Source organism: Nannospalax galili, unplaced genomic scaffold (genome assembly GCF_000622305.1).
Source record: "Nannospalax galili isolate Female #2095 unplaced genomic scaffold, S.galili_v1.0 scaffold312, whole genome shotgun sequence".
In the NCBI taxonomy this organism is placed as follows: Eukaryota; Metazoa; Chordata; class Mammalia; order Rodentia; family Spalacidae; genus Nannospalax; species Nannospalax galili.
In genome coordinates this window covers 593,794-600,822 of record NW_008335967.1, presented here as the reverse complement: position 1 = coordinate 600,822, position 7,029 = coordinate 593,794, and positions in this window count along the sequence as shown.

The window sequence follows — 7,029 nt, the reverse complement described above, 5'->3', positions numbered from 1 at the left end:
AGTAAACACTTCCAGACCCTAATCGAACCTGCTTTTCCTGCTTTCCCCTTCCTGATTTCTCCCCCAAACATTCCTCCCTTCTACACCCTAAAGCCCCCATATATAAAGTCCCAGCTCACAGCCCATGGGCTGACATCTTTCCCTGACATCTTTCCCTTCCCTTCCCTTCCCTTCCCTTCCCTTCCCTGACATCTTTCCCTTCCCCAAGGGAAAGGTGCCCAATGCGAAATAAATCTGTATCCCGCTGAGAATTCTATCTGTGCCTCGGTGCCTCCTCCATCCGCTCGTGCTCTCCACTGCTCGCTCTCTTCCAACATTTTTACCTATCAGAGTCCACCCCAAACTTCTGGTCAAACTTGGCAGTGTCACTCACCTGGTGCTGGATTTAGAGGCATGACAGATACAAGAATGAAGGGGTCATCAATTCATCCTCCATGGTTGCAGAGACCCTTGGAGGCCAGGCAGTGTGTAGCAGGGATTCCCCTGCATAGAGAAGGCCCTGATAGGCCATTGTGTGAAACTGTGAAGGTGAAGCCTGGTTGGCAATGAAAACCCCAAGAAGTTCATGGTACCAAAGCTGTGAGGTATCTGCCAAGAAGACCTGCATACAGAAAGTGGTACCAGACCAAGAGAGAGATATGTGTTGCACGCAGCAAAGTTAGAGAGTTTGTAAGTCTTGCCAGATTTCCAGCTGTTCTCTTGCTTGCTTCCTGTGCTTCCGTGATGATGTGAGAGCTTCACTTCTGCTGCCCCTGCTCCAGCCACCTCCAGCCACCATGCCTCCCTGCCATGATGGACTGTAATTCCTCTGGAACCATAAGCTCAAATAAACTCTTCCTTCTATAAATTGCTTGGATCAGTGTTTCTATCACAGCAACAGAAAAGTGACTAATACAAATGCCTAGATGATATCCCAGTAGCTGTACTGTATTTATTAAACAGTATACTCATGATAGCTTCTCCACTAGGGCCTGTAGCTTTTCTCTACACAAGGTGTTGGCCTGGTCTACAGAAGCAGATGTATGTTCCACCCCTAGGAGCAGGCCTTATCCAATTAGAAATTTGTCAGTTGTACGTGTGTTGGTTGAGACATTATTGCACTTGCAGGTATTGCTTGGCATGTCCATAGTGTGCAACATGCAAGGTCCATCATTGAGTAGAATTATAGGGGATCTTTTCTTCCCCAACCATCTGCATAGCACCTTCTGGCAATATGAATGTCATGCATCCAGTGGAATGGAGTTTTTTGGCTTAGTCTCTGTTCTATGTCTTCTTCTTCTCTGATGCTCACAACATGCAGTGTCTTCAGCAACATGGCCTTACCGACCTTTCTAGTGCACAACCGACATTAATGGCAATAGCCTTGGTGAATTGGAGGACCTCTAGGATCTCTCTCCAACCAACAGCTCATGGGGGGCAACCCATCCCTGGTACTGTAGATTTTCTTAACAGTTGTATAGTTTGGGAGTCTCTGTCCTCATCTTATCCAACCTTCATAAAACTCCCAAGAATCTTATAGCTATAGCTGGCCTTTGCTTTTTCAGGTATCTTTCAAATGGGTTTCACATCTGTAAAACACTCAAAGGAAGACTAACATTGTACATTAAATCAATCATAGACAAGGTCTCACACAGCATGGAAAGGTTTTGTCCATTCGTATTAACTGTTTTCTCCATAGATCCTTGTTAGGTACCAAAGCATGGCTACGAGGCATTGGTTAGCTCTTTGCCATTTTTAGTCATCATTTGGATTCTTTTATTCTTGATACACTTACAGGTGTTGGCTCCAGTTGCCTGACCCTGCACTGGGCTAAGGAGGCAGGGGGCTTCTCCTGTCCCCACTGCACTTGTTGGCTCCCTGAGTCAGGAAGGCTCTGGGTCTCCCTCCTGACTGTAGCCATATCTGTCATCTTCCCATTGACCACACCAGGTTACCCGGGGAGAACTTGGTGGGAAAACCTGCTTCCACCCCTAGTATAGCCTTTATCAGAAGAGAAATACATCTTATTTAATCCTTGGGGATTCTTAACCACCCCTTGTATAGTTGCTATCCTTTGAATGTCCTTTGTAAACTTTTTTTTTTTTCTGGATTTAAAACCTTTCAGAAATGCCTTAGTACCGAATTTGGTTTCCTATCAATTTTTTTTCTCTTGGGATTTGTGCTTGACATAAGTCTTGCCACATTTATCTTCAAGTAAACCATGTGGACCATTTCTTCTGTCTGGTCTTTTTTATGCCTCTTATAGGGTGTTCTGTTATTTCACAGACATGTTTTACATTCTGGTCAGAATCATTTAGATTTGCCAAAACCATTCTCATGTTATACAGATTCTGTCCCATCAAAGGGCTTAGAAAAACCATTAAAGCCCCATACCATTCTCAAGGTCCCAGTTGAATTAAGCTTTCTTTAATATCTCTGGTGAATATAGTCTTATCTGGCCCAGTGAACTAGACATCATACATTGCTTTTCTCATACCTAGTTCTCTCAGGAATGCCTGCCCTCCTTTATAGTCCTCCAGACCCTGCTAATCATGTTAGTCTCCCTTGGTGACAACCATGTATCTTTAATGCCTTCAACCAGCCACCCCATTAAGGACTGCTCCCCCCCCCCCGCATAGGCCTAGGTTGAACAGCCTATATCTCAAGGACGGATGGGTGGTTATATAACTCAGCTGCGAAGCTTCTGAAGGACTGAGACTGACGTCATTTGCTCCCATGTCCTATACTCTCACAAGCCACATGGCCAGGGTCTCTCTGCTTGCTTGCTTGTAATGTTTTCTTAGTTTTAACAGTTCTAGCATGGAATATTTCCTATCTACAACACAGTTAGCTTTTTTTCCTTTTTACTATTATCTGTCTTTTCCTCTGAGTCCTTGGACCTTACACAAGTCAAAGTGTTCTGCCTTTTTTCTCTCTCCAGCTCTGCAACTGGGTCTGCCCGGTCAGCCTTTTCAGCTTTCCCTGACTGGGGCATATTTTTTTTTTTTTTTGATTATGCAGAGTGGCTGTGCTCTCTGGGTGCTCCATTTGGGTCCAGTGCAGGTAAAAGATTTTCTAGCCTTTGGGTAACCTTTAACAAATCTTCACATACCCACTACATATCCCCACATTTACAACATAGCTGTGGCCCATGCTTCTCCGTGGATGGCCTCTTTTTAGTAACCTATTGTAACAACCACTTTAGTGCTGCCATCAGTGCTCTTCTAAAGCTCATTCTCATTTTCATCATATCCTGCCAGGCTACACCAATTTTGTCGCTCGAGTTCCCTCTAGGTCTCTTGTGCTATCAAGCAAACCATATAACATATCTTTATGTGCATTTATTAACTTACAAAGGAATGAGTACCCAGTGCCTAGCCCTGCACCATGGCTCAGAGCCTGCCATATCAGACAACACCATGCCCATATTCACTGCTACCATTCGCTCACGCCTCAAGAGCCAGTGATCTTGCCCCAGGTCCATAAGTTTCAGGCTATTCTATCCTTGAGCTGCTGCGTGGCTGCTCATTCCCCAAGCTACATGCTACACACGGCTCCCGGCTTCTGTCCCAAGATGGCTCCCAACAGCATCTCAGTAGTCCACCATCCATGGCAGGCCCCTCCCCTTGGAGGAGCTAACCAATTAGGAGACAACTTGACACACCTGGGTAGAGGGAATTGCGTCTGTTGTGCCTGCCTGTGGCTGTGTCTATGGAGCATTTTTTTTTTTATTGTTGAGCTATGTGAGAGGGGAGGGCCCATTCCACTGTGGGCAGTGCCATGCCTGGGCAGGTGGTCCTGTGTTGTATAAAGCAGGCTGAGCACAGACTAGGAGAATAAGCCAGTAGGCAGAATACCTCCATAGTCTGTGCTCCAGGTTCTTGCCCTGAGTTCCTGATTGGCTTCTCTTGATGATGGACTGTGAACTGTAAGGCAAATAAACCCTTTCCTCCCTGATTTGGTTTTGGTCAATGTACTTATCACAGCAATAGAAAGTAACTAGAATAACAACCCACCAACAAGACTCAAACAAAATAGATATAGTGGGAAAAGCTATAAACCAAAAGGGAAATGCACCCCAAAAGGTGCACAAAATGACATGAAGAAACACAGAAAACATTATACAACACTCTGCTAAAACTCCATTAACTGATAGCCTCTCAATACTGGAAAACAAAGATGATGAGACAAGTGAACTGCTAGAAAAACATTTCAGGTTCAAAGACCAAGTAGAGAACTCAGATAAAGAGATGGAGAATTTTATCCAAGATGGGAAAAAAGCTTTGAAATCAATCTAATACATAAACAAGAAAGTAATCAAAGTGGAGGAAAGAGTCAGTACTTTGGAGGAAAACATTATGACTATGGAAGGAGAATTTAACAAGGAAATAGATTCTTTGAAAGGAATCAAACAATAATTCTATAAATGAAAGAATTAACCAAATAAATAACACAATAGAAAGCATTACCAAACAAGTTCAAGCAGAAGAATGAATATTAGGGATGGAGAACAAGGTTGAGAAAATAACACACACACACACACACACACATTAATGAGCACAACCTAAACCTCTAAGAAATTTGGGATACACTCAAGATACTGAAATTAATAATATATAGGATAGAAGAAGAAGCTGAGATAAAAATCTAATGACAGACAAACATTTCCAATCTGGAGAAGGAATAGATGACTATATACAGGAAGCATTTGGAACTCCAAGTAGACATCACCAGAGAAGAGCCTCTCCATAACATATCAAAGTCTGGTACAAGCACAGAAACAGTACTAAAATCTGCAAGAGAAAAATGCCAACTAGCACACAGAGGCATAACCATTAGAGTAACATCTTATCTGTCATCAGCAACTGAAAATCTAAGAAAATGTGGGATTATATAGTCCAAGACTTGAGAGTATGCCCAGCAAAATTATCTATTAAATTTGATGGAGAAATAGGACTGTTTCAAGAAAAACAAATGATAAGATAGTTTCTAACAACTAAGTCAGTACTGCAGAAAATTCTTAGAGGAATACTACTCACAGAAGAGAGGAGTTTCATGACCAAGATCTCAGGACAGAACACAATTCATGAAAACATCAAATGAACAGAGAAGAATGGGGAAAGAGCCAATGTTCAACACAGCAAGCAGTAGACATCCAGTACTACCAGGAGAGAAGAAAAGGCACTAAGAATTAACCACTATGCCAACTAACCAACCAGCCAAACAGAAAAATGACAAAAATCATAAACAATAGCAAGCTCTTCTAAATTAAATCCTGAAAACAAATTGCCTTAACTAACCAATTAAAAGACGTAGATGAAAGAGCCAATGTTCAACACAGCAAGCAGTAGACATCCAGTACTACCAGGAGAGAAGAAAAGGCACTAAGAATTAACCACTATGCCAACTAACCAACCAGCCAAACAGAAAAATGACAAAAATCATAAACAATAGCAAGCTCTTCTAAATTAAATCCTGAAAACAAATTGCCTTAACTAACCAATTAAAAGACGTAGATGAAGGGTCTAGATTAAAAAAAAAAAAAACATGACCTAGCTGAGTGCTGTCTCCAAAGAAACACATAGCTAAGAAAGACAGCTATAAACTTAAGAGTCAGATATTGGAAATCAAACTATCAAGCAAGCAAATGAAAACTACAGACCAGCTGTCATATCCATTCTCATATTTGATAATATACATTTCAAACCAAAACCAATCAGGAGAGAGAAGGTTGCTATATACTGATCAAAGGAATGATTCATCAAGAAGGCACAACTGATGTAATACTCATTCACTAATTATTGGTGCCCCTAATTTGGTAAAATAAAAACTAAAATCCATAAAAGATCATATGGGTCAAGACACAATGTAATTATGGATCTCAATATTCCACTCTTAAATCTAGACAGATCCTTCAAATAAAAAACTACAGGGAGCTCTCTCTTACCTGCAGGCCTCTCTCCAGGGTAAGTCCATTGAGCCCTCCGCCCCGTGACTCCCCCAGTCTCATTCATTCTCCCATCTCCACCGCCATTCTCTCCTCCGAGTTTGGGCCCTGCCCCATTCCTTGTCTTGGGGCCCCAGAAACCTGGGGAAACAATAAGGCTTCCTCATCCTTTTCATCCAGACCAACGAAATGCCTCCTCTGGGCCCCAGGAGCACTGCTTCTGGGCCTGGCCTAGCCCTAAACTGCCTCTGCTTTCCTGGGCCTGCACCACCCACCAGCCTCTTTCTGGGATGCTGGGGCTGATCTTTCCTCTTCCTTATCCTTTGCATCCAGACCAACCCAGCTCCTCAGTGCAGTCCCCAGGAGGCCTTGGGGACTCTTCCTGCACCATCTGTCTTTGCATCTCTCAGTGGCACGGTCATCAGCTGCCCTAGACCAGCATCTTTCTTGGGCCAGGCTCCTAGACCAGTCCAACGGGCAAATTCCTGAGGCCAAAGAAGTTCTGGGAGGGATCCAGACCTTAGGAAAAAGCCTGAAAAAATCTGACCCTCACTTGAATTGGGCCTCTGTGGGATCTTCTGAAGACAAAAGCAATCCGGCCACTTCAATATAAAATCAAAAGAGATAACTGGAAGCTTAGATGAACCAGCTTTTCAGGCCCCAAAAGCAAACCACAAAGACACATAAAATTCACAAAAAGAAGCAGACCTAAACTTGAAGGCCTGAGTCTCACACAAGAATCAGAAACTACAAAAGAAATTCACATGTCAAGATCACAGAGAAAAAATAATAACATGAAAAACCAAAAAAACATGTCCTCACCAAATACCAACAGTACTCTAGAGGAGAAGAATGAGAACTCCCTAGAGATAATGCAGGACATGGAACTCAAAAGAACAATTATAAACATGATAAAAGATTTCAATGAATTTAAAGAACACACAAAAAAAGAAATCAAAGAACTGATGGACGACAGGGATAAACTTCTGAATGAATTTAGAAAAGAGTTAGAAATATTGAAAAATACACAGCCTGAAATGAAGGAAGTGAAACACTCAATAAGCCAATTAGAAATGACAGGAGGAAGCCTCACAAATAGGATG